Genomic DNA, 11,105 nt, shown 5'->3' with positions numbered 1-11,105 from the left:
TTTGAGCTCTTTTTCTTTGTTTGCCATTTCACCAAATGGTCCCAGGATATCACCTACACACAAAATAGCACCTATCACAATTAAAATGAGTACAAAACATAGTTAAAGTCATAAACTGAAATCAAAAAGCAAAAGCAACCGCTATTCGGGGGGCGGGGACAGCACAGAACAAGGCTATTATTATTATTATTATTATTATTATTATTATTTATTACTATTAATTTGTACCCCGCCCATCTGGCTGGGCGGCTTCTAACAAGGATTAAAAATACATCAAAATGTCACACATTAAAAACTTCCTTGAACAGGACTGTTTTCAGGCAAGAGGATCCCCGCTGGGCTGAAGGCCTGAATAAAGTAGCAGTGGCTCTTGTCTAACTGTGGCAAAGGATACAGTAGCACAAAGGAGACGCACAGCCCTAGAAGTCACTTCTCCAGGTGCACAAACCTGTGTGGGAAAAACAAAGGGACATGGGGCACCTGAGGACATAATGAGGTTGTGGTCCTTGCCCAGTTTTATTTGACTTACTGCTGAGTAGACATGGTTAGGACTGTGCTGCACATTTGTTAGTCTTTTGAAAAATACCACAAGAATCTTTACTGGTCATTTGGAAGCTGCTCTGGGAGCCTTTTTAGCAAAAGAAAAGGGAAAGAATGGTTTCCAATCAATTAAACTGTTGCTGCAAAAACAACATAGTCCAGTAGCACCTTAATTTGCAACTCTTAGCAGAGTTGAAGTGACCTGTCCCTCTGGGTCATTGTTACAAAACCAGGAACAAAGCATGCCCAGGCCTCAAATCTACAATCCAAAAGATAGGACAGGATTGTATTGACACACAAAGAGGAAGGGGAAGAGGAGCGAAAAAACCAAAAACAAATCCAGGCATTTACTCTTAAAGTTACAGTCTATAGCCAGCTGGGGTAGGAGTGCATTTGTGTTAACAGATTTGAGCTGTTGAGACTTTTGTGCTGCCAGCATTTTCTCCTCTGTATCCTGTCACCTGCCTGACTGGCAAGTGAAGGTAAGTATAGAAAAAGTGCCAGGCCTCATCTAGCACCCAGGTGGTCTCCTAACCAGGTACCAGTGATCCTGACTCTGCTTAGCTTCCTTGACTGGACAGGATGGGGTCTGGGGATGAGCAGCAAGCTGGGCTGTGGGCCTTCACAAATGCCCAAGGATGCTAAGCTCCAGTGCTGGCCCTGCTGCTATTGATCCTGCTGGGCGGGGCGGGGGGGAAGCTTTATTATCGGTATTATGCTCACCTCTCCCCAGTGGAGCTTAATAACACTTGGTGGTGGTAGGGAGTTTGATTGGAAACTGCTTTACAGTCATTAAAACTAATTTTAGCTCTCATATCACACTAATAGGGACGCAGGTGGCGCTGTGGGTTAAAGCCTCAGCGCCTAGGACTTGCCGATCGAAAGGTTGGCGGTTCGAATCCCTGCGGCGGGGTGCGCTCCCGCTGCTCAGTCCCAGCGCCTGCCAACCTAGCAGTTCGAAAGCACCTCCGGGTGCAAGTAGATAAATAGGGACCGCTTACCAGCGGGAAGGTAAACGGCGTTTCCGTGTGCGGCTCTGGCTTGCCAGAGCAGCGATGTCACGCTGGCCACGTGACCCGGAAGTGTCTCCGGACAGCGCTGGCCCCTGGCCTCTTAAGTGAGATGGGCGCACAACCCCAGAGTCTGTCAAGACTGGCCCGTACGGGCAGGGGTACCTTTACCTTTACCTTTTATCACACTAATTTTGGCCCCAGTTCTCTTTAACCTCATCCTCATTCCTGCTTCCTGTATTCCCTAACCCCAAAAAAGAAAATAAAAATTCTTATTGAGATTTTAATTGTACACTCCAGTCCAGGGCTGGATTAACCATTAAGCAAAGTAAGCACATGTTTAGGACATCAAGGGAAGGGGGGGGGCACCACAGAATGTTTCCGTTGCCAGATTTTTAACATTAATGGTCACTAATTGCTCAGCTGAGCATTCATTTTTTCAGCTGAGGTACATTAAAAATTATGCAACAAGGCAGGTACAGAAGCAGATGTGTTACGTAAGATTAGTTTTGAGGATCTGGTCAAAGACTTTGCAATTAGAAAATGTAGGAGAAATTTTGTCAAATATAAAAAAGTGCAAGTATACAAAAATAAACTTAGTAGGTTTTATGTATTTTGAAAAATAAAATTTTATTTTACAGTTTATTATTGTTTATATTTTGAATATTTTGTCTTAACAAAAAGTTTTAATAGACGTAGCAATAATTGGCGATGTTCCCAAGCCTGCTGACTGCAATGTAAACTTTATTTAAATTTCATATTTAGCCTTAGTAGGACTTCTGTAGGACTGTATCTGCCCTTGGTGTTCCTAAATGCTGGTGGATCTAAATCTGCAAAGAGAAATTAGCATTATAACACAATTGAAAGTCAATTAACCCCTGATAGTTATTCTAATTTTCTTACCATTCTCCTACCTGTGTCCTGTATATTTAAATCATATATTGTCTGTGTGATGTTTTGCCTTAATTCCAGTATGTTATCTCTTTTTTGCATTGTTTATATTGTTATTATTTCATTGTTATCAGATCATTTCTGTAACCTTTAACATATGTTGTGAATCACTCTTTTTATACTGTAAACTGCCTGTGTTCTTCGGGTGAAGGGCGGTATATAATTAAATTGTTAGTAATAATTGAAAATAAAAGATTGGGGAGGGGGTGGAGAGCCCAGAAAATCCTGTTGCCACCCCATACCTCAAAGCAAGCCCCAACAGCAAGAGTCAGAATTTGTGTCCCCTCCCCTTTGAAATTCCACCTGAAATTGCATCTACAGTGGTACCTCAGGTTAAGTACTTAACCTGGGGTACCACTGTATACAGATAAATTAGCATATGCAATTTTCTAAAGGGTATTTGTTGCTGCCATTTATTCCTTTATGGTTTTAACTAACTATATCTGAGTAGTTTTAAAAAGCCTATCTTTTGTTTGCCCCTATATGTTCTGAGTTTCATACTTTAAGCATGACTCGTACCTTAAGGTGACTCATACATTTCTATATACCAGTAAATGAATAGCCGCAACAGACCACACCTTCCTTGAGGTGTTCCTTGAGGTGTTGTGCTGGGCAAAACTCCAGCTCGGAATTGTAATGCAGCCAGCATTACATTGATAGACATTTTTGCAGATGGGCAGGGCTGGGATTAGGTTGGCACAGGTATGTGGTTTGATTTGGGGGAAACTGATGCTGCTTTGAAGGCTAGCAGTATCTGACTGGATGCCAGCTCGCTCCACCCTGCTCAACATGTACATTTGTAGATAAACAGGTACCAAAAAAATGACACAAATCTGCTAGCTGCTCTAACCAAAAATGAAACTGAACTCTGGTGCAGGGGTAGCCAACCTGGTACCCCCAGATGTTGTGAATTGCAGCAGCCTTTCTCCACCTGATGGCCTCCAGATGTTCTTCTCTACAGCTCCTATCAGTCCCAGCTAGCATGGCCCATGGTCAGGGATGCTGTGAGTCTCAGTCTCAAAACATCTGGAGGGAACCTATGCTGGCTGGCCTACTGTGGTACAACCTTTCCCAAGCTGGTGCCTTCCACATGTTGGCTGGAGCAGGTGGGAATTATACCCAAAACATCTGGAGGGCATCAGGTTGAGGAAGATCGCAATGGTGGCTCAAAAACCCTGCAGCAGGCATGCATTTTAAGAGCATTGCCAGGAAGTTGCATATAATTGTGTTACCAACATCTGTTTGGTGCTTGAATCAATAACCAAGGATCACCAAGAACTTTATAAAACATCTATGGTTGTTTTCTTAAAGGAAAGCTGGCCCAGAAATATGTTTAAATACAGCCAAAAGCAAACCATTTCTTGTGTTTTAGGCCGTGGCAAGCAAAAAACTTTTTATTTGTATGTGAAACTCAGGCTTCTTTATTATATTATATCCCATCTTTCCTCCATGGAACTCAAAGCAGAGAGTGATTCCCCCGCCCTCCACTGTTGTTTCACAATTCTGTGAGGTAGGTTAGACTGAGAAATGGTGGCTGTGTTCAGATAGCACATTTATGTAGTTATTAATTTATCTGGCCAAATTATATACCACTTATTAGAGTAGTCTCTAAATACTGTACAAGTAACCAATAAAATAAAATAAAAACCATTTTAAACCATAAAATTGGAATTCATTTAAAATGCCTGTTGGCGACTTCTGGGTTGGCGCCCCCGGCAATGGCGGAGCTCCTCCGATCGGGAGGAACTTGCTCCGTGGAAAGTTGGGTCTGTACTGCCACGGCGAAGGCAGAGACCCATTGAAATCACAGGCGGAAGAAGCTTGTGAACCTGGGATTCGGCTGGCACCTTTTGCGCCTCCCCTACTTGCGGGGAAACCCTGTTTTGGGGATCCGGAGCGACGTGGGGTGAGCGGCGCAGTGCTTTGAATCAACCGCTTCTTTCACGGAGTGAAGCCGCATTGCTGTTGCCGGAGAGCGCTGACTTTTTCTTGTGGACAATTGGATTTTAAACAACAACCCGTGAGTAAAACGGAAAATTGGATCTTTTTTTTTTTTTTAGGGAAGCTTTTAATTTTTAATAGGTTATTGTATTTTTTATATATATATATATATATATTATTAAGGGTTTTCTTGTTTTACAGTGTAAGTGTAATGCCTCGTATTTTTTTTCCCCATGTAACATTTTTACAAATCCGTTTCATTTGTTGAGGCATTAAGGGGAGAAGAAAAAAGAAAAAAAAGAAAGAAAAGAAAGGGGGTGGAGGGAGGGGAGATGGATGGTGGTGGGGTCGGGTAGCGGTGTTTCTATTATGCTTAATGTATGTAGAGTTTGGTGTCAGCGTGTTTGTGTTGTTCACTTGTGTTCCTTTGGTGCTGAGAGAGGTTGGGGTTGGCCTAGGGCGTGATTGTTTGTTTGTGATTGGCTGTGGTGATCTTTTTTTCGTGTGTGAGTGAGGTGGGTGGGTGTTTTGGATCAGGTTAACCATATTGATTTGTATGCTGTTGGTGGATTATTGTCATTGTCCTGTTGGGCTGTGTATGTGATAAAGGGGAGCCATACGGGGTGAAGGTGTCTTCTTCTGTTTGTCCCCGTGTCAGTTTCAGTTTATTAGTTAATTTTTCTAGTAGGGCTGTTTCCCATACTATTTGGTACCATTGGTCCATGCTTACTCCTGACAGGTCTCTCCAGTGTCTGGTTATGGTGTTTCTGGCTGCTGAAAGTAGGTGGGTTATGAGTTCTTTGTGGTGTAAATGGGCATTGTTGTCTTGGAAGATGTTTAGTAGGGCCAATTCTGGGGTGAAGTCTAATACTTGCTTAGTTATTTTACATATTTCTTGTATGGCTGTTGTCCAGAATAGTTGGATTTTGGGACACTCCCACCACATGTGGAGGTATGTGTCTGTGGAGGTGCACCCTCTCCAGCATTTTGGTGAGGTTCCTGGGTGTATTAGCGCTAGTTTCCTTGGTGTTAGGTACCAGAAAATTGGATCTTTAAATATCTTAATTTGGCATCGAACGGGGAAGATTCAAAACAGGAAGTCCGCCTTCCCCTTTTGTAAGTAGACTGAAGCAAAGAGCTTACAAGTTAAGGTCTCGGAAAGCCTTATGTAAAGGATTAAACTTCCATTGATTGAAATTATTAGACCCCCTTTGGAAGCAGGAGAAGAGGGGGGAAATTTTGGACTGTGTATCCTGCAGGAGAGAGTGATTAAAATTAAATTACCACTGCTCTGAACCTGGGAACGGGCTCCCAGTGATTGACGTTTCGGGAGAGTTCATTGACAGCGAAGAGAACGGATGTTGACAGTCAGTTAAATAAGAGAAATATATTGTTTCCATTGTCCGCTTCTGCGTTTAAAAGGGAGGAAAAGTATCTGAAAATTGAAACTATCTTTATTTTTTTATCTGTGTTGGAAAAGATTGATACAAGTGGAGACTGTTCCCCTCTAGAGGGAGCTTTTGAAACTGTTACAAGAGTGGAGCTGGGAAATCTCCAGCTGCTTGATAAGAACTGTGAGAACTAGAGATTGACCTTGGATATTCAAGAATGTCGACAGGAGAAGCCTTATGGAATGCATTTTCTAAGATAAGCCACTTGTTGGAACAGCTTCATAAAAAGATGGATGCTATGACTACTAAAATTGACATTTTGGAACCGAAAGTGAGCACCAATACAGAAATTATTCAGGATTTGGCACAGGAATCTATTTCAACAGGACAAATTGCTGAAAAGGAGAAGGAGAAAGTTGCTGTTGTCGAACCTAAAGTAATACAAGGGGGAGCCTTAGCCTTACAGAGGCAAATTGAGGACTACAAGTTGAGGCCCTTTATGACTGAGACTAGAAAAAGTCAGATTTTGAAGATCGGAGCCTGGCCTGGACTAGAAAAGGAAAGTTGGAAAGATCCCTCTATGCAGGGATTAACTGACTTTTGGAATATGGACTTGGGTCAGGAGGAGGAGTTCTGGGGGCCTTTGGATTTGGAGGAATTTTGAAACATGCCCGGAAATACTTTATGGATCCTAGTTTTAATTATGGTAATCTGGCTGACCTGTCGAGAAGGAATAAAAGTATCATTGGATTGGAGTTTCCCCGAGATCTGCTCTTTAGCATCAAAGAATATGAAGAAGACTGGCAGAAGGGACGTGGAAAAGAGTTAAGAGCCTCGGACATAAGATCTCCAGGTTGATGGACTGTATAGAGTTGACGGAAGTGGCTGGTAGAGTCCGAGACTGGGGAGAGGAGATGGTGGAAGAAGATTGGAAATTTAAAGTCTATATATAGAAATATTGTAAAATTAATGAGTGATAGAAAAATGTTGGAAGGAAGTTTTATGGCTTTGGCTGAAATGCTATAAGGAGTTAAGCTTAAATAAGTATACTAATTTTAATGGAAATAAGATTAAAAATATGTTAAGACATTTATATGATAGAAAATAGAGAAAGTTGGAAAGGAATTGCTGAAACAATTAGTGGAAGTGGAATACGAAGAGGGAGGTGAGAGGAGGTCGATGATACAAGGGAATGAAAGATAGAATATGGAAAAGGTATGATGTATGTTTTTAAATTGTTTTTGTTTTGTTTGGTTTAGTTTATTGTGTTAGTTTAATTTGTTAAGGTTGTGTTTTGTATTGTTTATGTATTGTATTGTTTTTTCTCTTTTTTTCTTGTCTTTTTTCTTCCTTTCCTTTTTTGTAAGCTTTAAAAGTAATAAATATTATTTTAAAAATTAAAAATAAAATGCCTGTTGGCATTTCAAAGTCTTCAGTAGGCATACTGATGATGACAAACCATTGCTTGTTATGATGGGAATGCGTCTAGCTTCTGTCCAGGCTCATACACTCCTCTTCCTCCTTCAGTGCAGCCATAAGGAAGAGCTTACAGAATAGCTTGTGGTGCTGTTTAATGATTACTATAGCTTGTCACCTTGCCGACAAAGGTCTGTATTGTTAAAGCTCTGGTTTTCCCAGTAGTGATGTATGGAAGTGAGAGCTGGACCATCAAGAAGGCTGATCGCCGAAGAATGGATGCTTTTGAATTCTGGTGCTGGAGGAGACTCTTGAGAGTCCCATGGACTGCAAGAAGATCAAACCTATCCATTCTGAAGGAAATCAGCCCTGAGTGCTCACTGGAAGGACAGGTCGTGAAGCTGAGGCTCCAAGACTTTGGCCACCTCATGAGAAGAGAAGACTCCCTGGAAAAGACCCTGATGTTGGGAAAGATGGAGGGCACAAGGAGAAGGGGACGACAGAGGCCAAGATGGTTGGACAGTGTTCTCAAAGGTACCAGCATGAGTTTGACCAAACTGCGGGAGGCAGTGGAAGACAGGAGTGCCTGGCGTGCTCTGGTCCATGGGATCATGAAGAGTCAGTCACGACTAAACGACTAAACAACAAACAACAAATACAGTGGTACCTCAGGTTAAGTACTTAATTCGTTCTGGAGGTCTGTACTTAACCTGAAACTGTTCTTAACCTGAAGCACCACTTTAGCTAATGGGGCCTCCTGCTGCCGCCGCGCCGCCGCACGATTTCTGTTCTCAACCTGAAGCAAAGTTCTTAACCTGAAGAACTATTTCTGGGTTAGCCGAGTCTGTAACCTGAAGCGTATGTAACCTGAAGCGTATGTAACCCGAGGTACCACTGTAGCTTGTTTAAAACTAGCCTTCTCAGTAGTGGTGCCCCCCTTCCCATCAGATGTCAAAGAGATAAGTAACTACAGTATTCAACCTTTAGAAAACATCTGAAGGCAGCTCTGTACAGTATAGGGAAGGTTTTTTATGTTTAATGTTTTATTATGTTTTAATATGTGTTGGAAGTTGTCCAGAATGGCTGGGGCAACCCAGACAGATGGATGGGGTACAAATAATAAAATTATTAATAATTATTATTAAGACAACTTAAAACCATTGTTTATGAAGCTGGGTGGTTTTCAACAAACCACTGTTTACAATTAAGAAGAGTGTATGGTTCAGATCCAGCATTGAACTCCGTTTAATCAAATCAGAAGTGAAAACTCCCCATCTTATCCTTGTGGCCATGCAGCAGGAGGAGAGTGCAAGTGTGGGGAGAAGACATCAGCCCAGGGGGAAACTGGGCTTGTTTTCATCACAATAAAAACACACTATGTCTGGATGTGGTGACTGGTCCAAGGTCACCCATGAGCTTCACTGCAGAGATGTACCATATTTTTCACTCTATAAGACACACTTTTTCCCTCCTAAAAAGTAAGGGGAAATGTTTGTGTGTCTTATGGAGCAAATGCAGGCTGCACAGCTGTTGCTGAAGCCAGAACAGCAAGAGGGATCGTAGTGTAGCGATCCTTCTTGCTGTTTTGGCTTCTATATTTTTTTTCTTGTTTTCCTCCTCCCAAAACTAGCTGTGTCTTATGGTCGGGTGCATCTTATAGACTGAAAAATACGGTAAATTGAATCTGGAGCACTCTCACCACTACAACACATTATCACCAACAATCCTGCAAGGGAGCCTTATATTGTAACACAATATAACACAACTATAACACAACTATAACACAACTGATGTTTCTTTCTGTTCCCTTCATTTCTTTGCTTCCCTTTCTGCAAGGAATTTAAGTCATTAGTGTGATCTGTTTGAATTATGTATATTAGCTCAGTGGCAGGGTGCCTATACTGGCCTGGGCAGTATAGAAACAGTTTGTTTTTTAAAGCCAGAGGTTTATTATTTATCATGCCCATTCAGCTCTTTACTCAGTACAGCCTGCCATATACAGCCATGACGTTGCTGAGCTGAGTCATTCTCGACTGGAATTTCCAGCTTCCCAAAGGCCTGTATCAGAGCTTTCCAAACTTTTCATGTTAGTGACACACTTTTTAGACATGCATCATTTTGCAACACAGTACAGTAATTCAGTTTTACTAGCAAACCAGAGGTTGAACTAACCCCTTTCCAGCCCTGGCAAGGAGCGTTCATGCAACACACCTACACATTGCAGCCGACACACTAACGTGTCATGACACACAGTTTGGAAAGCTCTGGTTTATACGCTCAAACCTCTACAGGCAATGAATGCCAGCAATTTTATATCCCAGAGTCTGGCTGCTAGACAAAACTTATCTCTCAGATGCAGGCTGGCTGTGCTCCTCACAACTCTCCTAACGGAAACCGTGCAGCTGGCTCTCAGCAAGCAAGAGGCATGGGCAAAAATGAGGCCCAAGCATGGCTGTAGGCAGGATTTATTTTAGGCGGGGCTGCAGAACCGAGTTATCAGTGATGCAATTGGTTAGTTAGTATTATATATTTGCTTTAAAGGGGGCACCTGCCCTCCCCGTAGGCCCATGGGCCCATCTGTTTTCATCTGGTGTCAGTGGGGTTTGTTATGCGGGCCTCAAAAACAGGCAGTGTCCCAGCTCTCTCTGGGCCTGTGAGAGAGCCTGTATTTTTAGCTTCATTAACTAGGAAATCCAAAATTTTGGGTCCCGTCCAAACAAGTGCCAAAGTTTTGTAGTTGTTTTGTCAGTTGTAATGGGGACCCTGCATTTAGTAATGAGTAATTGATACATCCTACGAAACTGGCACTGGTTTTGGAGGGGATCCAAAATTTCAGGGTTTGTAGTTACTGAAACTCATTTTCCTGAAACATTGGGGAACTTTTTTGTTTCTGTTGGTTTAGAATTCAAGAGAGACAATGGTTTCCGCTCCTAATGGTCTGTTAAAATTAGCATGGCAAAGCTACAGTTTTGTCACCACTAAATATGTAGTGCAATTGTGAATCACCATTTGTACACTTTCACGTTTTGTATAGCAATGCACAATACTTCTTAGGTTAGACTGTTTCAGAAGTATTTTTCTCCATTTATGTGTGTGTGTGTGTGTGTGTGTGTGTGTGTGTAGAACGAACGAATTTACAAAAGTAGGGCACATTTCACGGCTCTGCAAAAGCTCATGCCGCTAGTCCTCTTGAAAGCCTAAGGTTGAGATGCTCCCATTAAACACGGGGCGGGAGGGAAGCGCGCACTTCTGAAACCTCCAGCTGCAGCTTTTTTCTCTGACGGTGCGCTTGTCAAGCGTTATTCTGGCGCAGGCGCCGCCCGCCTGCCTGGTTCACTTTGGAGAGCTATTTTGGGCGATTCCCAGGGCGGAAGTGAGAAAACTATGGAGGAATCCGCCTTTAGCATAGCTGCGCGAGTGTGTTGCTCACACACCCACACATACGCAACATGTAGCAGTAAAGGCAGGAATTATTATTCCGACTAACTTTTAAAAAGTCCTACTTTTTTAGGATTGCTCAGAAATACATGACCCTGTAGATCCAAAGGGACTTTACTCCCAGGTGGGTGGGTGCAGGATCAAACCCGGGGCGCACTGATTCAGTTAATCATTTACTACTCGCGCTTCACCCTAAGGTCTCAGCACAGGGCAGCTACCAACATTAAAACACGTTATTTAAAACAGTGCAAAACAATTCGCAATCACAAAAAACAAGGCGGGTCCTAGAAATGTGTCGGGGGGGGGGTTGTGCATCCAAATTTATGGCATCATCTGCAGCTAAAGAGGCGCGTCTTTAGCTTGGACGGCTGCAGAAAACAAGGCTTCTGCAGTAGGCTGGGCTTTCTGTCGTAACCTG

At 42.6% G+C, this 11,105-nt stretch overlaps 1 long non-coding RNA gene across 1 annotated transcript in view; it reads right to left on the bottom strand.

Moving 5' to 3' along the window:
• LOC307203987 overlaps positions 1 to 11,105 on the bottom strand; it is an 86,721-nt gene that overhangs the window by 23,441 nt on the left and 52,175 nt on the right. The gene's annotated exons all lie outside the window — the stretch shown is intronic.

The sequence above is a fragment of the Podarcis cretensis genome (genome assembly GCF_951804945.1).
Source record: "Podarcis cretensis genome assembly, chromosome: 15".
Taxonomy (NCBI): Eukaryota; Metazoa; Chordata; class Lepidosauria; order Squamata; family Lacertidae; genus Podarcis; species Podarcis cretensis.
The sequence above is the reverse complement of the archived record's forward strand: the minus strand, read 5'-3'. Positions and strand labels throughout refer to the sequence as shown.